Source organism: Coregonus clupeaformis, unplaced genomic scaffold, assembly GCF_020615455.1.
Source record: "Coregonus clupeaformis isolate EN_2021a unplaced genomic scaffold, ASM2061545v1 scaf0995, whole genome shotgun sequence".
NCBI classification, from domain to species: Eukaryota; Metazoa; Chordata; class Actinopteri; order Salmoniformes; family Salmonidae; genus Coregonus; species Coregonus clupeaformis.
In genome coordinates this window covers 93,027-113,608 of record NW_025534449.1, presented here as the reverse complement: position 1 = coordinate 113,608, position 20,582 = coordinate 93,027, and the positions used below count along the sequence as shown (strand labels likewise).

Sequence of the window (20,582 nt, the reverse complement as noted above, 5' to 3'; positions counted from 1 at the left end):
GGAGGCGGCATTGGAACCGTTGCGTCATCAGGGAATATGGCTACTAGCCTACCTGGACGACCTACTGGTTCTCGCCCGTCAGCAGAGCTGGCGATCACTCACACAACACAGACAGTGATGCATCTCACAAGTCTGGGGTTCGCTGTGAATTGGAAAAGAGCGCGCCCTAGCCCACTCATCAGATTGTCTACCTGGGGATACAGCTAGACACTGTGAGGATGAGGGCTCGACTTCGGCCCCCGAAGGGTAGCCTTGTTGCTAGCCCTAAGGAAGTGTCGTCCGAATTACACGGTGACGGCGCTGTCACTTTTGGGTCTCATGTCGTCAGCCCACTCTGTGGTTCCGCTGGGACTCCTGCACATGCGCAGGACGCAGCGATGGTTCGCCCAACCAAGACTAGACCCACTGCGTCAACGTCATTGGTTGGTGGTGGTTCCCCTCTCGCTCAGTGCAGACCTAAACTATTGGAGAAACTTGCGCGTTCTCACGCACGGAGTCCCGATAGGAAAGGTGTCCTCTCACATCCCAGTATTCACGGATGCGTCCCTGACGGGATGGGGAGTGACATGTCAGACACAAGCGATAGGAGGTGTGTGGCCTCAATCAGGTCGTCACATCAACCTCCTGGAGTTGGAAACAGTTCGACTGGTTCTGACCCACTTCGTCTACCCTTCGGGGTCGCGATGTGCTGGTCTGGTCAGACAACCGGACCACAGTAGCCCACATAAATCGCCAGGGTGGAGTCAGGTCTCCTGCTCTCCATCGGGCGGCAGAGGAATTGTGGCTGTGGGCTCAAGAGCAACTTCGCTCATTGAGAGCAGCACACATTCCGGGCTACTTGAACGTAAGAGCAGACCTCATGTCAAGAGGGGGACCTCGAGACGACGAGTGGTGTCTGCATCCAGACATTGTTCTCCAGATTTGGGAACAATTCGGGAGAGCCGAGGTGGACCTATTCGCGTCACGCGTGAACGCGCAATGTCCTCTGTGGTTCTCTCTGAGGGAACAGGACGAACCGCCACTGGGAAGGGACGCCTTTGCGCACCAACCGTGGCCGAGAGTTCTCCTGTATGCATTCTGGGAGGTAATGCCTTCTTCAGCACAATGGATTTGACGTCAGGGTATTACAACGTGCCCCTGCATGAAGAGGACAAGAAATACACTGCCTTTTCCTCCCCTTTAGGTCTGCACGAGTACAATCGGTTACCTCAGGGCCTCTGCAACAGCCCGGCTACTTTTATGAGAATGATGCTGACCATCTTTGGTGACCAAAACGTTCTAAGTCTCCTTTGTTACTTGGATGATCTGATGGTTTTTGCTAAGACGGAGGAAGAGAGTCTGCAGAGACTTGAGATGGTTTTTCAGCGGTTGCAGGAGCACAACCTTAAACTGTCTCCGTCTAAGTGCAAGTTTCTGAGGAGGTCTGTAAAGTTTTTGGGCCACATCATTTCTCAGGAGGGTGTAGCCACTGACCCTGCTAAAGTTCAAACCATTTTGAATGTGACTGAGAGTGAAGCTGAGAGTGAAGCTGATGGTGTCACACCGTCTCCTATCAAAATAGGTTCTTTCCTTGGTATGGTAGTATACTATCAGCACTACATTGAGAATTGTTCCATGGTTGCTAGGCCATTGTTTCAGCTAACTACAGGTCAGAAGAAGCCTAGGAGAGGCAAGGGTAGGAAGAGGCCTGGTCCCCCTCGCAGGCTCACTGCTGCAGACTGGACTGCCGAATGTCGACTCGCTTTTTGAAGCTTTGAAATCAGCACTAGTTGACCTGGCACTGCTGGTTCATCCAGATTTTTCTCAGCCATTTCTACTTTCCGTGGATGCATCTACTAGTGGTTTGGGAGCTGTACTATCACAAGTGCAAGATGGGAAGGACATAGCCAGGCCGATAGCTTTTGCTAGTAAATCTCTTAATCATGCACAATCCAAGTATCCTGCTCACCGGCTGGAATTTCTAGCCATGAAATGGGCCATTCATGATAAATTCAGCCATTGGCTGCGAGGGCATAAGTTTACTGTGTGGACCGACAACAATCCACTCAAATATATTCTTACAAAGCCGAGACGATGCATGCGAGCAGAGATGGGTTGCAAAGCTGGCACCCTTTGAGTGGCGCAGTGGTCTAAGGCACTGCATCGCAGTGCTAGCTGTGCCACTAGAGATTCTGGTTCGAATCCAGGCTCTGTCGTAGCCGGCCGCGACCGGGAGACCCATGGGGCGCCGCACAATTGGCCCAGCGTTGTCCAGGGTAGGGGAGGGAATGGCCGGCAGGGATGTTGCTCAGTTGGTAGAGCATGGCGTTTGCAACGCCAGGGTTGTGGGTTCGATTCCCACGGGGGGCCAGTATGAAAAATAAAAATGATGTATGCACTCACTAACTGTAAGTCGCTCTGGATAAGAGCGTCTGCTAAATGACTAAAAATGTAAAATAAAAATGATATCCAGTACATACAGTGGGGAGAACAAGTATTTGATACACTGCCGATTTTGCAGGTTTTCCTACTTACAAAGCATGTAGAGGTCTGTAATTTTTATCATACGTACACTTCAACTGTGAGAGACGGAATGTAAAACAAAAATCCAGAAAATCACATTGTATGATTTTTAAGTAATTAATTTGCATTTTATTGCATGACATAAGTATTTGATACATCAGAAAAGCAGAACGTATTATTTGGTACAGAAACCTTTGTTTGCAATTACAGAGATCATACGTTTCCTGTAGGTCTTGACCAGGTTTGCACACACTGCAGCAGGGATTTTGGCCCGCTCCTCCATACAGACCTTCTCCAGATCCTTCAGGTTTCGGGGCTGAGATCCCCAAAGCCTACAAGAATTCTGATAGTGAAACTCCACTCAGCTGGGATGGTGCTGTGCCTGATGTTGTTAACTTGGTTGAAGATGCTTTGTCAGTCTGGTCTGTGACAATCTACCAGGATTCTGATCAGTCGTCTGACACTACTAGTGTTGAGTCGGAAATTGAAAGTGTGCTGGCTCCGGATATGCTGATCTGTAGTACTCCCCAACCTGAGGTTAGACCTTTGAGCACGGTTGGTGCTGTCCGTGACATTCCTGCTAGGTTTTTGGGTGAGGGTGTTCGGACTAGACTAGGTAGATTTATTAATCCAGTGAATAGGCTAATCCAAACTATGTCTACACAGGAAATTAAACAATTCTTGGTTTCTCAGTGACGGTAGGATATTGCCAACCTTTTCTTTGTTGTGTGTATGTGGTAATCTAAGTGGGTCTTAGAGTGATTTGTGGGTTTGTCTAATATTTTTGACAATTCATGTAACTTTGTGTGTAGTTCATCAGCATAAAATGTATTTGGCATTTTTTGTATAGGGTTGAATAAGGGATTAGCTACCTCTTATTTTTCCTAATCCTTCACGGGATAGCTTTCCAGCTGATCGACCATTTGTGGGTCTAGAATTAAGGGACTACACTTGGTTACTCTGTCGCCCTGTGGGTGTGAAATGTTTTTTTTCTTTCTTTGCTTTGTTACCTTCGAGGTAATGTGTTTTGTTTTGTGTTTATAATCTAGTGTAAAACAGTAGGGGTGAATGTAGTAGTGTGATGTTGTTCCCCTAGATCATGCACCAAGTTGCACACAAGGACAGTTCAACTAGGCCAGGTCAAGAGGGGATGTTAATAAGTTAATAATAATAATAATAATAATAATAATAATTCAATGTGTTTTTATTTAATTACAGCTGCATAGCTAATGTAATTTTTTGGTGTGCAAACATTTTTATATATCTATATTGTAAATACACCTAATTGTAAAAGTTGTGTATATTTTGGTTTGGTCCATCGCGGGTTATCTGTATTTATGTACCCTCTTATTGTTCTCTTTTGCCTGTCCTTCAACTAGCAAGGTATGTTGTCCTTGGCGCCGTAATTTGTCAATATAAAACTGTGGTAAAGTTACACAAAGTGCTGTTACGCAACTATAGGTTTTGTTACAATGTGGACAATATAAAGATTTATGTTAACAACTTTCACCAAGCTCGCTAATTTGGGTACCTATTGTAACTCGGGAGTATTTGGGTCAGTGTTTGAGTGAGTTTCTATGTGCTCACGCAGGTGCCCGAGAGCTGTGGCTGCACCAAGGGCTAACCTATTGTGTGTTGTCTCTTCGTGTACAGGTATGTCTTTTATTTTGTCAGAATTATGTTGTATATCATTTTACTTGTATTGTATAGTGTGTTGTTAGGCACTGAATGTGTGCATGCAGCACCTGTTCTCTTTGCCTGACCTTCAACTAGCAAGGTGCCCGAGAGCTGTGGCTGCACCAAGAGCTAACATATTGTGTGTTGTCTCTTCGTGTGCAGGTCGAATAAAAATTATCCAACCATCAGAATTCCAGTTGTGGCAGTGTCCTAATTACGTGACCTGCCGACTGGTCAGCTCAAGCTTCGACCGCCGGAGCTGTGCATGTGGATGAGGTGCACGACATGCGCATGTGAATTTGTTGATGGTTTACTGTAAGTGAATATATACTGTAAACAGTGAAAGTGAATGTAGCATATTAGATACAGGTATTCGTGCTTATTTGTATGTTTTGGATGAATTTGTTAATTGCATTTATTTTTTTGGGTATTTGAATGCACTAAATTACATTGTATTTTAGTGCTCTGTTGAGCCATGGAAGATTCTCAAATCCATAAGATGTGTTATGCTGGGGATTTTAGTGTGGGTAGAGGGAGGGGTGTCCTTCCATTTACACCAATTGTACAGTCAGCTCCTGGGAGTAGAGCGTTTGCTAGTCCTGAGTTTGCAAGCACTGGGAGGGGTAGGCTGTTTGTTCCACCTGACCAGGGTATCCCACCTCTGTCTTTTGATGTACCATCATCCACAGTACTCGGTGATAATGGGACTAATCAAATGTTCTGGTCCTGTCCCCGTCCTGGCAGATTAGTTGTCCACTATTTAAAACCCTTTCTGAAGCATTTGATATAAAGTTGCAGCCTAGTGCAGAAATTGCTATTTTTGGAGTACCAAACAACAATCCTTCTCTGACCAATAGACAGCTAGATGCCATTGCCTTTGCCTCCCTGTTAGCCCGCAGAAGGATTTTATTGGATTGGAAATCTATCAATCCTCCCTTAGCCTCTCTTTGGGTCAAAGATCTGAAGCTGTTCCTAAAATGAGAAAAAAATGAAGTTACCATTCGAGGGTCAACCAACTCATTTTATTCCTCCTGGGACCCGATGATATCCTATTTTGAACAGCTCCAAACACTTCCTCCAGATTAGTACTCTTGGCCCCACCTTGAGATTACTGCTATATAGGCCTATAAAATCACTTAATCACCTGAAATTGTTAGGCTATTACATTTTTGCTTGAAGTAACGTTGTTGTATACTTTTGTTTTGTTTTCTGACATGTAACTCAATTACTTTCCCTTTCTTTTTAAATGTGTTTGGAGGCATTCTGGGGGAGGGGAGGTCAAAGGGGGGACTAAAAGGGGAGAAATGTACCATGTCTTTACATGTTATCTTTCATTCATTGTGAATACAAAATATATAATTTTAAAGGGAAGGCTTTGAAGCCAGATTTAGCGGATTTTGCTGTTTAGTTTTCCTCAACCTGTGTTTTGTTTCTCTCTCCTCTCCCTGTTAGATGGTGAGGCTGCTTCTCTCCAGAGGAGCCAACATTAATGCCTTTGACAAGAAGGATCGCCGAGCAATCCACTGGGCTGCTTACATGGGTGATGAGTTTACCACATCATTTACATTCTGACTAATGTCCTTTATACCAATGAATGAATGAATGAATGGACTGTGTGTTAGTCTCACAGCTCAGCTGTATGAGCCACGTCTAGTGTGTTATTATGTCAGAATCATGTACTAAGCAGGTTGATTAGATGTTTTCAGTTGTACTAACATGATGTAGGTGTTGCTTATGGTGCTGTGTACCACTGTAAACTAATCTATCTCTCCCTCTCTCTGCCTATCTCTCTGTGTTTGTATCTCTGTATCTCTCTTAACCCCCTTACTATCTCCCTCTCTCTCTCTCTCTCTCTCTCTCTCTCTCTCTCTCTCTCTCTCTCTCTCTCTCTCTCTCTCTCTCTCTCTCTCTCTCTCTCTCTCTCTATTTATCCCTCCCCCTCTCTCTCTACCATAGGGCACATTGAGGTGGTGAAACTGCTGGCCTCTCATGGATCAGAGGTGTCCTGTAAAAACAAGAAGGCCTACACCCCTCTCCACTCTGCAGCCTCCAGTGGAATGATCAGTGTGGTCAAGTACCTCCTGGACCTTGGTGTGGATGTGAGTCAACACGCATTCAAATGTGTAGGGGGTTTTCATAATAGTAATGAAGAGAGAGAGGTTAGAGCCAGTGATTTGGACCAGGGGGTTTTCATAACCAAGTAATGAAGAGAGAGAGGTTGGACCAGGGGGTTTTCATAACCAAGTAATGAAGAGAGAGAGGTTGGACCAGGGGGTTTTCATAACCAAGTGATAAAGAGAGAGAGGTTGGACCAGGGGGTTTTCATAACCAAGTAATGAAGAGAGAGGTTGGACCAGGGGGTTTTCAGAACCAAGTAATGAAGAGAGAGAGGTTGGACCAGGGGGTTTTCATAACCAAGTAATGAAGAGAGAGAGGTTGGACCAGGGGGTTTTCATAACCAAGTAATGAAGAGAGAGAGGTTGGACCAGGGTTTTTTCATAACCAAGTAATGAAGAGAGAGAGAGGTTGGACCAGGGGGTTTTCAGAACCAAGTAATGAAGAGAGAGAGGTTGGACCAGGGGGTTTTCATAACCAAGTAATGAAGAGAGAGAGGTTGGACCAGGGGTTTTCATAACCAAGTAATGAAGAGAGAGAGGTTGGACCAGGGGGTTTTCATAACCAAGTAATGAAGAGAGAGAGGTTGGACCAGGGGGTTTTCAGAACCAAGTAATGAAGAGAGAGAGTTGGACCAGGGGGTTTTCGAACCAAGTAATGAAGAGAGAGAGGTTGGACCAGGGGGTTTTCAGAACCAAGTAATGAAGAGAGAGGTTGGACCAGGGGGTTTTCAGAACCAAGTAATGAAGAGAGAGAGGTTGGACCAGGGGTTTTCAGAACCAAGTAATGAAGAGAGAGAGGTTGGACCAGGGGTTTTTCATAACCAAGTAATGAAGAGAGAGAGGTTGGACCAGGGGGTTTTTCATAACCAAGTAATGAAGAGAGAGAGGTTGGACCAGGGGTTTTTCATAACCAAGTAATGAAGAGAGAGAGGTTGGACCAGGGGTTTTTCATAACCAAGTAATGAAGAGAGAGAGGTTGGACCAGGGGTTTTTCATAACCAAGTAATGAAGAGAGAGAGGTTGGACCAGGGGTTTTTCAGAACCAAGTAATGAAGAGAGAGAGGTTGGACCAGGGGGTTTTCATAACCAAGTAATGAAGAGAGAGAGGTTGGACCAGGGGTTTTTCATAACCAAGTAATGAAGAGAGAGAGGTTGGACCAGGGGGTTTTCATAACCAAGTAATGAAGAGAGAGAGGTTGGACCAGGGGTTTTTCAGAACCAAGTAATGAAGAGAGAGAGGTTGGACCAGGGGTTTTTCAGAACCAAGTGACCTGATCAGGAATGTATTGTTTTGTTCTCCCCCCTCTCTCTCTCCACTCTTTTCCCTCCCTTGCTCCCTCCAGATAAATTAGCCCAATGGGTACGGTAACACCCCCCTCCACGTGGCATGCTACAACGGGCAGGATGTGGTGGTGAATGAGCTGATCGAGTGCGGCGCCAACGTGAACCAGGTGTACGAGAAGGGTTTCGCCCCAATCCACTCCACGGCCGCCTCGCGCCATGGGGCGCTCTGCCTGGAGCTGCTGGTGGGCAACGGGGCCCTCGTCAACATCAAGGTGAGGAGACCGGATGACCAACACTGTGTCTGAACTAAATAACACCCTATTCCCTATGTAGTGCACTACTTTTGACCAGGGGCCCATAGAGCAAGGAGCCGTGATGACACTGCCTGTGTCCCAAATGGCACCCTGTTCCTTTATAAGTACACTACTTTGGTTCAAAAAGTAGTGTACTTATAAATAGGGTGCCATTTGGGACGCACACACTGACGCAGCACATGGCTTAGTATTTGGCCCTGGTCTACATTCAAATACCAATGGAATAGGCCTAACAATGCAAACTAAATGCAATCAAGCGCTCCTCCAATACGTGTTTGATTTTGCCTGTGGTCAGCAGCACAGACTGCCGTGTGAACCATCTTTGTCTTTCTATCTGCAGAGTAAAGATGGAAAGACCCCCCTCCACATGACGGCCATCCACGGACGCTTCTCCAGATCTCAAGCCATCATCCAGAATGGTGAGTCGCTGTGAATGCTCTCAACTGAATATATATGAACCAGTAGGCTCTTCAGCATTGTCTTTTGTCTTCAAACCATGATTCACTGGCACAGAGCAATGTTACTTGCAATGTGGTTGAACATGAAGCTTCATGAGGCCTCTAGGGTCAAGTGGTTGACGTGTGTGTGTCTGTGTGTGTGTGTGTATGTGTGTGTGTGTGTGTGTTTGTGTCTGTGTGTGTGTGTGTGTGTCTGTGTGTGTGTCTGTGTGTGTGTCTGTGTGTGTGTCTGTGTGTGTGTGTGTGTGTGTGTGTGTGTGTGTCTGTGTGTGTTTGTGTGTGTGTGTGTGTGTGTGTGTCTGTGTGTGTGTATGTGTGTGTGTGTGTGTGTGTCTGTGTGTGTGTCTGTGTGTGTGTCTGTGTGTGTGTCTGTGTGTGTCTGTGTGTGTCTGTGTGTGTCTGTGTGTGTGTCTGTGTGTGTGTCTGTGTGTGTCTGTGTGTGTGTGTTCTGTAGGTGCTGAGATCGACTGTGAAGAAAAGAATGGAAACACACCTCTGCACATCTCTGCTCGCTACGGCCATGAGTTACTCATCAATACACTCATCACGAACGCAGCTGACACAGCCAAGTGAGAACACACACAGTTTCCAGCAAAAATGCAACATGCATCTGCAATTCTGTCATTGACCGAATTCCCGCTTGGAGACTATGCTCAACACATTGTGGTGTGTGGGGGGTTGATAGACAGGGCATTGCAGCATGCTGATGTGTTGATCTGCTGTGGGGTTTAATGAGGACTGTGATGTGGTGCTGTTTCCAATCTTAGCTGAATCAACTGTAAGTCGCTCTGGATAAGAGTGTCTGCTTAAAGTCTCAAATGTAAAAATGTGTTGCAGGCGAGGCGTCCATGGGATGTTCCCCCTCCACCTGTCTGCTCTCAGTGGGTTCTCTGACTGCTGTCGGAAGCTCCTCTCATCAGGCTTTGATATAGACACCCCTGACGACTTTGGAAGGACCTGTTTACATGCTGCAGCAGCTGTTGGGTGAGTGGACTGGTCCAGGCTTTACACCAAGGAATATTTAGTTCATGAACTGGAAAGCCACCAGAAAGAACAAACACATATTCACACTCTTACATTTCACATTGTTTAGCAGTATTAAAAAAATCGTATAGATCATTAGTGCGGTATCATTTCTGTATAATGTGGTTCCATGCCATGGTGGTATTGACTTGCGCTCTGGTCTAAATTGTCTTTATATCTTCTTGAAAGAGAAGAGAAACCTGCAAACTGCTTTTGCTAGTATCGCTTTTTATTATTGCTTTTATTAGCATTATAAAAACAGTGATACTAGCAAGAGCAGTGTACGGGTTTCTCTTTTCTCTAAGGTTCTCATTGTTACCATCCACCTGATAGCTCAGATGTGAAAGGGCCTTTCTGAACTTGATATCTTGTTACCATCCACCTGATAGCTCAGATGTACGAGGGCCTTTCTGAACTTGATATCTTGTTACCATTCACCTGATAGCTCAGATGTACGAGGGCCTTTCTGAACTTGATATCTTGTTACCATCCACCTGATAGCTCAGATGTACGAGGGCCTTTCTGAACTTGATATCTTGTTACCAGGAACCTGGACTGTCTGAATCTGCTGCTCAACACAGGGGCAGACTTCAACAGAAAGGACAGCTTCGGAAGGTCTGTCTGTGGCATCAAATAACTTTCATATGTGATCTTTATGATAATGGGGAATATAGTATAGGGGCATATAGAAATATTGGGCGGCAGGTAGCCTAGCGGTTAAGAGCGTTGGGTCAGTAACCGAAAGGTTGCTGGTTCAAATCCCCTAGCTGACTAGGTGAAAAATGTGTCTATGTGCACTGCAGCAAGGCACTTAACCCTAATTGCTCCTGTAAGTCGCACTGGATAAGAGTGTCTGCTAAATGACGTAAATGTAAAATGTAAATGTTTTACAGCTCCAATAAGCTGTTTCTGTTGTTGATGTTGAATGGTTTCTGTGCGTTCTTCTAGGAGTCCTCTGCATTATGCGGCAGCCAATTGTAACTACCAGTGTCTGTTTGCCTTGGTGGGGTCTGGGGCCAGTGTGAACGATCTGGATAAAAGGGGGTTGCACCCCGCTCCACTACGCTGCTGCCTCCGACACAGACGGAAAGTACGTCTCACACCTCTCTTACTGTTGTGTGTGTTGTGGTGCCATGACCTTTCACATTTCACTGTAGTCTGGAGAGTATGTTGTGGTGCCATGACCTTTCACATTTCACTGTAGTCTGGAGAGTATGTTGTGGTGCCATGACCTTTCACATTTCACTGTAGTCTGGAGAGTATGTTGTGGTGCCATGACCTTTCACATTTCACTGTAGTCTGGAGAGTATGTTGTGGTGCCATGACCTTTCACATTTCACTGTAGTCTGGAGAGTATGTTGTGGTGCCATGACCTTTCACATTTCACTGTAGTCTGCAGAGTATGTTGTGGTGCCATGACCTTTCACATTTCACTGTAGTCTGGAGAGTATGTTGTGGTGCCATGACCTTTCACATTTCACTGTAGTCTGGAGAGTATGTTGTGGTGCCATGACCTTTCACATTTCACTGTAGTCTGGAGAGTATGTTGTGGTGCCATGACCTTTCACATTTCACTGTAGTCTGGAGAGTATGTTGTGGTGCCATGACCTTTCACATTTCACTGTAGTCTGGAGAGTATGTTGTGGTGCCATGACCTTTCACATTTCACTGTAGTCTGGAGAGTATGTTGTGGTGCCATGACCTTTCACATTTCACTGTAGTCTGGAGAGTATGTTGTGGTGCCATGACCTTTCACATTTCACTGTAGTCTGGAGAGTATGTTGTGGTGCCATGACCTTTCACATTTCACTGTAGTCTAGAGTATGTTGTTGGCCGTGTTTGAATACATACTAGTGTTAAATCTGCAGTGTGAAAGCTTGGCCACGTCTCCTTTGGGAAAGTGTCTCTGCTTGCTTATCTGTCTGTCTTGATGTTGGTATAATGATTAGTGAACTCTTGACCTCTGACCTCTAGGTGTCTGGAATATTTGCTGCGAAACGACGCTAACCCAGGGATCAGGGACAATCAGGGCTACAACGCAGTCCATTACGCGTCTGCGTACGGACACCGCCTCTGTCTGGAGCTGGTGAGTCAGAACCACAGGGGACTAGACGCCCTGCATTCACAGACCATTTTGTCTGCGTCCCAAATGGATGTAGGGCCCATAGGGCTCTGGTCAAAAGTAATGCACTATATAGGGAATAGGGTGCCATTTGGGACAGACGTTGATATTCAGTAGGTTTTAAGGTGTGGTTGCATGTTTGTCGTGGCCGCATCGTCACTCTTGATGTTCTTTTTCCAGATTGCAAGTGAAACACCTTTAGATGTGGTAAGTACCAGTTGGTTACTTTTCCTCACACTAGCTTGTTTAAGATACGAATGCAACACCCCAGTATGTCTGCAGGGGCTGGACACTGAGATTTACAACATGAAACATGCTACTAGACTAACCTTCAAAGTAAATATGTTACAAGTCTAAACTGGCCCGTCCTTGTCTTTCCCCAGCTAATGGAAACCTCAGGGACAGACATCCTGAACGACTCTGATGTCAGAGCTCCCATCAGCCCCCTACACTTAGCTGTGAGTAAAGCCTACCTGCTCCTGTAGGGGTCTCGCCACATGACAAATGGCACCCTATTCCCTATTTAGTGCCCTACTTTTGACCAGAACCTTATGGGCCCAGATCAAAAGTACTGCACTACATGGGAAATAGGTTGCTATCTGGGATACAGGCATGGTGTTGTTTTTCCACGAAAAGTTGATTGTCCAGACACTCACACACCATGTTCCTATCTGTTCCTGATTAGTGTAAAATACATGCATATTTTGACACGGTGATGATGAGGATGATTTCCTTATTTTGCCATTTGAGTTAATCAACCTCCAACAGAGGAGTAGTAGTGTGTTTGTTTCTAAATCTCACGCTTGGCAGGGACCTTCGATGTTGATGCTGGGCGGGAGAAAAAATGGGCACCCGATTTGAGAGACACTGGTCTACTTTAGAGGTCTAGGACTATTTCTGTTCTGGCATACCACTGGTCTACTATAGGACATTGATTATATTAGGAGTGTATATCTGTTCTGGCATACCACTGGTCTACTATAGGACATTGATTATATTAGGAGTGTATATCTGTTCAGGCACACCACTGGTCTACTATAGGACATTGATTATATTAGGAGTGTATATCTGTTCAGGCATACCACTGGTCTACTATAGGACATTGATTATATTAGGAGTGTATATCTGTTCTGGCATACCACTGGTCTACTATAGGACATTGATTATATTAGGAGTGTATTTCTGTTCAGGCATACCACTGGACTTTGCTTCAGACTGTGTGTTTGTTTCCATTCAGGCGTACCACGGCCACCACCATGCTATGGAGGTCCTGGTTCAGTCTCTGCTGGATCTAGACGTGAGGAACAGCCAGGGGCGCACCACTCTGGACCTGGCTGCCTTTAAAGGCCATGTGGAGTGTGTTGACGTCCTCATCAACCAGGGAGCCTCCATCCTGGTTAAAGACTTCACCCTGAAGAGGACCCCCATCCACGCTGCAGGTACGCATAGGATATCACGTAAGACCTAGAGATTCTGTAATTCAAAAGTTTTCCTTACCAAGATGGACATTTGTTTGGTCATTTTGCTAGGATGCCAATGTCCACTCTAGGGATATTATATAGCATAGTGTGAAAATGCCCACTACACACTGATCTAAGGTCATTTTTTGTCATTATTGCTGAGGATCTGGGGAGGGTAAGCTGATCCTAGATCAGTGCACATGGGGACTTCTATCCAGAGCCAGGTACACAGCTAGCAGGTGACAGGCTTCGAGGGCCTCAGCCCCAAAATGTTTTATTATCTGCTGTGTTAACATCATGAGGATGTCATCTACCAATACCACTGTTCTAGAAATCTGTCTGTTCATGTGAAGGTAATAGTCGTCCAGCAATCAGCTCATATCCTCTCTGTTTAGCCTCCTCTAGCTACCAACGGTCAATCATCTCACATTCTTATATCCTCTCTGTTTATCCTCCTCTAGCTACCAACGGTCAATCATCTCACATTCTTATATCCTCTCTGTTTAGCCTCCTCTAGCTACCAACGGTCAATCATCTCACATTCTTATATCCTCTCTGTTTATCCTCCTCTAGCTACCAACGGTCAATCATCTCACATTCTTATATCCTCTCTGTTTATCCTCCTCTAGCTACCAACGGTCAATCATCTCACATTCTTATATCCTCTCTGTTTATCCTCCTCTAGCTACCAACGGTGATTCGGAGTGTTTGCGTTTGCTGATTGGAAATGCTGACCTCCAGAGTGCAGTGGACGTTCAAGACGGGAATGGACAGTAAGTCAATTGGGTTTTGGATACAATTCCTGAAATAAAGAGATTTTGACACTAGGTCTACGTCCCAAATGGCACCCTATGCCCTACTTGGTGCACTACTTTAAACCAGAACCCTATGGGCTCAGGTTGCCATTTGGGACTCAGCCTGGTTATTACCAGTTTGTAATATGACCTTGTTGTCTTGTGTATCAGAACCCCTCTGATGCTGTCGGTGCTGAGCGGACACACAGACTGTTTGTACTCACTGCTCAACAAGGGAGCCAGCGTAGAAGCCAAAGACAAGTGGGGCAGAACAGCGCTACACAGAGGGGTGAGGAGGAGAGCTGGCTGTATACGCTCACACACAGAAAGAGACGGGGAGGCTCAAATATACATATTATCTTCAGAAAAGTAGTTGTCCATGGGTAGTGGTGTATTCATCCCTGTAGGGGGACCTGCCAATTTGTAATAATTGATGATTCATTATTATATCATTGATTATTAGTTATTTCAAATCCATTCTTGTCTCCCCGCCCTTCCTCCCAGGCGGTGACGGGTCATGAGGAGTGTGTGGAGGCCCTGCTGCAGCACAGCGCCAGCTTCCTGGTTCGGGACTGTAAGGGGCGAACCCCTGTCCACCTGGCGGCGGCATCCGGACACATCGGGGTGCTGGGGGGGCTCCTACACGCCGCCCAGTCAGTGGAGACCCTCTCCGTCATCACAGACAACCAGGGCTACACGCCACTACACTGGGCCTGCTACAACGGTACGTACTGGACTAACGGAACACTAGATCTTTTCTGATTTTCTCTCTTCAGCACCGTAAACATGTTCCTGAATTAGGCAGCGAGCACAGCTCCTACTGCAGCTTCAACAACATCGGCCACCGCGAACACGATGGAGGCTTCTACAAGGATGAGGAACTCAACGACTCAGACTCAGAGACATACTGAGGGGGGTGGTGGTCGCTGCCCAGGAGGGGAGCCAAGGGCAGGCGGATGGACAGTGAAGTGGGGCAGAGGCCACAAACAAAATCACACATACACACCGTGTCTTAAATCACCACAGCCAGCTTTGGGAGGGCACGAGCCGAGACAGTCCGCACAGGAGCCTTAAGAGTCCCGCAGATGGAGAGAGAGAAATGGAGGGAGGGAGGGAGAGGGGGAGGCACAACAGGCTGGCTGGCCACACTCATCCTCTCGTACCACCAGGTGTCCTTCCAGCAGATACTGGACTTCAGAGGAACTGCTGCTGCTATACCCCACCTTTACCTTTACCCACAAAGGTCCTAAACGGTAGAAACTGTCCAGCCAACAGACAGACGGACACCTTATGACGGCAATAACCTGTAGTCCAAGGGGATAGTAGCACTTCACTGAGTGAAAAACAGACATGGACCAAAATATGTGATTGCTTGTTCAAACCCCCGTTTTTGTCTCTTTTTGAAAATCATTTTAACTGGAAATATGTACAATACATATGCTATGTTCGTCAAATCAGGATCAGGAGGTTCACAGGTTTTTTCGTGTCCTTTTTTTTATTTAAAAGGATGAAACTAGCATGTACATATTGTAGCGACCCGCACAGACAGCTGTGTGTTATGTGTTAGGCTAGTAGATGGTTGTGTTGTACCTACCAGTACCCAGTGTTCGCGGGGTCCGACATGTCAATCAACCTGCTATCTGCCAATCACGGGAATGCCTGGAATGTTCTGATGCCGGGCATCATGGCAGTTGGCGGAGTGGCGTGGAGGGGGGTTGGGCAGGGGGATGGAGCATTGGAAGTTAAGACCAGGTTTAACCTTTGTTCTCTCTCTTTTTACGTCTGGGCTTCACAAGAGAAGGTCACGATTGGCTTGTGGATTATCTTTACTTTATTTGGCGTGGGCTACGGCCAAACAGTAGCCTGTGTAAAGTTGGTTTAATAAACCGTCCATTCGTAAACTCAATCCTCTGTCTGGACAGTTGTTCTTTTATGATCTAGTCAGGTCATTACATTGGTTTCAGAAGTAAAAACGTTGATAAAAGTTAGCCAGCTAGCTAGCTGACTTCTGTAGCTAGCTACCGTAGGGGAGAACGAGGGGTTGAAAATGCTTCGAGGGAATCCGAAAGTGAAGGTGGAGGTATTACGATTATGGCCAAGGAGGTGCGTGTGCATGGACGTCGGGGGTTCTGGCTGAGGAGATCGCCAGGGCATCGGAGCCCAGAGGCCGCTTGAGGGAGGACGTTAGAGTGATGGCGGCTGAAGCGGGCATGAGTCATTCGTTGACTGTGTTTCGCGCGGATTCTGGTGGGCGGACCGAAGGGGTGACGTCGACGCGGCGGGACGAGGAATCTGGGGCTCAGGATGTAAACAAACATGGCGGCGCCCAGTTCCCGGCTGCGTCCGTATCTGTTAAGACCCCGAAGTGTTCCGGTAAGGCGGATTGGGAAGCTTTTCATGCTCAGTTTGAACTGTTAGCTCATTGTAGGGGGTGGTCGGATGAAGAAAGGGCACTGCAGTTGGCTTTATGCCTCACGGATGAAGCTCTGGCCTGTTTGATATTGATTACATTTACATTTTACATTTTAGTCATTTAGCAGACGCTCTTAACCAGAGCGACTTACAGGAGCAATTAGGGTTAAGTGCCTTGCTCAAGGGCACATTTACGTCATTTAGCAGGCGCTCTTATCCAGAACGACTCACCAATTGGTGCGTTCACCCTATAGCCAGTGGGATAACCACTTTACAATTTTTTTTGGGGGGGGGGTAGAAGGATTACTTTATCCTATCCCAGGTAATCCTTAAAGAGGTGGGGTTTCAAATGTCTCCGGAAGGTGGTGAGTGACTCCGCTGTCCTTTACTCCAACATTAGCCCCGAGGACAGACGTGATTATGGTGCTTTAGTGGGAGCACTGAGGAGGCGCTATGGACAGTGTGTACAGCCCGGGTTACTGCGCTCCGAACTGAGTAATAGACGCAGGCAGCCTGGAGAGCCTCTACGGGTGCTAGCTAATGACATTGAGAGCTTCTCTCGGTGGGCATATGCTCACATGCCCCCCTCCGTGCAGAGCAAGCTAGCACGGGACCAGTTCATACAGGCGCTCCCTCCTACGGAGCTGCGCATACAGACCCAGCTGGCTCATCCTGAGTCATTGCAGGTAGCCTTGGAGATGGCTTTAGAGAGGGAGCTGGTGTGGGCTGGGGCTTCAGCTGGGGCTTTGGTGGGGGTGCAGGGAGACAGACCCTCTGTGCGAGCTGGGGGGCAGAGCAGCCCGGAGCCGGAAAAGCCTGCATGGGTGGCTGAAATTACAGAACTCATTCGTGCTGTGTCGCTACAGGCGGCACGAAACACACGCCCTGGTCCCAGGGTCTGCTGGGGTTGTGGCCAGCCAGGCCATCTGCGCCGAGATTGCCCCATGTCCCCAGAGCTCAGGGAAACGGCTCGGGGTCCGCATAGACCGGGTAGTGCGGACCCCTGGCTTTCTATCCCAACCACCATCTTCTTCAGGAGGAGCCCACCGGCACAGACGGGGAAGCAAGGCTCCACTTCCCCCAGAAGCAGACGTGGGCAAGCGGATGGAGCCTGTTGTTGTGGTGGGCCGGACCTGTGTTGGGGACTTTTGTCATGTCCCTGTCACTGTGGAGGGGGTGCCCTGCTCCGCCCTGGTGGACACTGGGTCCAAAGTAACCCTGGTGAGGCCAGATATTGTGCCAGGTTGGACTCAGTGTGAGCCTACAACTGTGCAGCTCCGCACAGTCACAGGTGAGCTGGCACCCATGAAAGGGAAGGGAATAATGACTCTGACAGTAGGGGGCAGGACTGTGCGTCACCCTGTGTGGGTGGTGGCTGTGCAGGACCCTTGTATCCTGGGGTTGGACTTTCTTAGGAGCACAGGCTGCCAGTTAGACCTAAATAGGGGCACACTGAGCTTCCAGGGAGGGCCGGAGGTCACCATGGCCCCTAATATCACATTCACTCAACCCAACAAAGCCTTTACTCCAACAGTTAAAGCAGCAGAGACTCATGGCTGCCCCCCCTCCCCCACATCTGTGTGTGACTTTTCCCCAGCCCCCCTGTCACCTACGGCGTTGTGTTACATTCCCCCAGCTACCTCCACGACACAGCCCTCTGTGAGCCCGGGCCGCGCCCCCCAGCCCAGCTACCCCAGATGGGAGGGGGAGAGGACACTGTCTGCAGTGAGGGAGATATGGGGGAGGAACTGTGTTGGTCTTGACCCCGAGCAGCAGGAACGGTTGTGGCAGTTGCTGTTTGAATTCAGAGACAGCTTTGCGCTGAGTGAGGAAGAGGTGGGTCAGACTCATCTGGTGCAGCATGAGATCGACACAGGTGATGCTCGACCTATCAAGATGCGTCCCCGCCGTATCCCGCTGGCACGCCAGGAGGCGGCAGACAAGGCTGTGTTGGAGATGCAGCGGGCAGACTTCATTCAGCCCTCAGACAGCCCCTGGGCGGCGCCAGTCGTCATGGTTCCGAAGAAGGGGGGCAAGCTGAGGTTCTGTGCGGACTACAGGCGGCTGAATGAGGTAACCAGGAAGGACTCATACCCCATACCACGTATCGATGAGTCGCTGGACCTGGTTAGGGGGTCCTCCTGGTTCTCCTCACTACCTCCGCAGTGGCTACTGGCAGGTGCCCCTCTCCCCAGAGGCCAGAGCCAAAACTGCGTTCTCCACTAACAGAGGACACTGGCAGTTCAAGGTCCTGTGCTTTGGCCTGTGCAACGCTCCAGCTACTTTTGAGCGTTTGATGGACAGGGTGCTGGATGGCATCCCCCGACAGCAGTGTCTGGTATACCTCGATGACATCCTGGCCCATGGCAGCTCCTTCCAGTCAGCCCTGGGGGCGCTACGGTGTGTGCTGGAGAGGGTGGCTGCCGCAGGTCTGAAGCTCCACCCCGAGAAGTGCCACTTCATGAGGAGAGAGGTGTCCTTCTTGGGCCACCGAGTGGGGAAGGAGGGGATCAGCACCATGGAGGACAAGGTAGCGGCTGTCAGAGACTGGCCCACCCCCACCGACCAGCGTCAGCTGAAGAGCTTCCTGGGCCTGGCCTCGTACTACAGGAGGTTTGTACGGGGCTTCTCAAGCGTTGCTGCTCCACTGAACCGCCTGCTGCCGAAGGACAAGGCTTTCACTTGGACAGTGGAGTGTGAGGAGGCGTTCAACACCCTCAAACGTGCACTGATCGAGGCCCCCGTGCTCGCCCCCCCCTGACCTCACATTGCCCTTTATCCTGGACACAGACGCGAGCAATGTGGGCATGGGTGGGTGCTGTTCCAGGTGGGGCCAGAGGGGGAGAGAGTGGTGGCGTACTTCAGCAAAACATTTGACAAACATGAGCGCCGCTACTGTGTCACCCGGCGGGAGCTCTTGGCTGTTGTGGCTTCCGTCAAACACTTCAAGTACTACCTGGGTGGTCTGCCCTTTACTGTAAGGACTGACCACTCTGCTCTCCAGTGGCTCATGTCTTTCAGAGAGCCAGAGGGGCAGGTGGCACGCTGGTTGGAGGAGCTTCAGCCGTATGACTTCACGGTGGTGCACAGGGCAGGGGCACGCCACTCCAACGCCGACGCCATGTCCCGTCGGCCCTGTACTGCAGACGGCTGCCGCCACTGTGAACGGAGAGAGGGACGGGAGAGAGAGCTGTGTGCAGAGGAGGGGGTATGTGCCACAGTGTGTCGGGCGAGCAGGCCTGTCTACAGCCAGTGCTACAGTGGGTAGAGGCGCAGGTGAGGCCACCATGGGAAGAGGTGACAGTGCTCTCACTCGCGACCAAAGGGTTGTGGTCAAAGTTTGAGCGACTGCGGCTGGCTGATGGCGTGTTACAGCGGGCATGGAAGGAGTCAGCTACGGGGGAGGAGAGGTGGCAGGTGGTGGTCCCAAAAGCATTGCGGGAGGCTGTGCTCCAGAGTACTCATGGGGGGGTGGGGACTGGACACTTTGGGGTCACAAAAACACTGCGCCGCCTCCGTCAGGGCTTTTACTGGGGGCAGCACAAGAGGGATGTGGAAGACTTTTGCCGCCGCTGTGACAACTGCACAGCGAGAAAGGGCCCCCCAGGCCGCTCTCATGCTCAGCTCCAACAGTTCCCAGTGGGGACTCCCATGGAGAGGGTGGGAGTGGATGTAGTTGGGCCGTTCCCCACCACAGACAGTGGAAACCGCTGGGTGCTCACGGCCATGGACTATTTCACAAAATGGCCGAGGCCTATGCTCTGCCTGACCAGGAGGCAGAGACCATCGTCGACGCCCTGACAGCGGGGATGTTCAGCAGGTTTGGAGCTGCAGAGTCCATCCACAGTGACCAAGGCAGAAACTTTGAGTCCCGTGTGTTCGCCACCATGTGTGAGAGGCTGGGTATGCACAAGACCCGCACTACTCCTCTCCATCCTCAAAGTGATGGCCTTGTGGAGCGCTTCAACAAAACGCTTGGACAGCAGCTGGCCAACGTCTCTTCCAAACACCAGCGTGACTGGGACAAGCACCTGCCTATGGTCCTCATGGCATGCCGCTCCGCTGTCCAAGACTCCCCCTCCTGCATGCCTGCCCTCCTCATGCTGGGGAGAGAGATCCGTACCCCTGCGGAGATGGCGTTTGCTCGGCCCCTGGATAGCCCTCATGTTTCCCCGGGGCCGGAGTATGCCCGGAGACTCCAGGACCGCCTGGAGACAGCCCACACCTTTGCCAGAGAGCAGCTGCTGAATGAAGGTGTGAGGCAGAAGAGGAACTATGACGTGCACACCCGGGGAAGGCACTTTGTGGCTGGGGAGCTGGTCTGGGTCTACAGCCCGCTAAGGAAAAAATGCAGATGCCCCAAGTTGGACAGTCACTGGGTGGGACCCTGCAGTGTCCTGGAGAGGGTAGAGGAGGTTG

General features: G+C 49.0%; 1 pseudogene; it reads left to right on the top strand.

The window, feature by feature from the left end:
- The first annotated feature begins 4,454 nt into the window (after window positions 1-4,454).
- LOC123481274 lies at window positions 4,455-15,351 on the top strand (annotated as a pseudogene).
- Window positions 15,352-20,582: the final 5,231 nt, after the last annotated feature.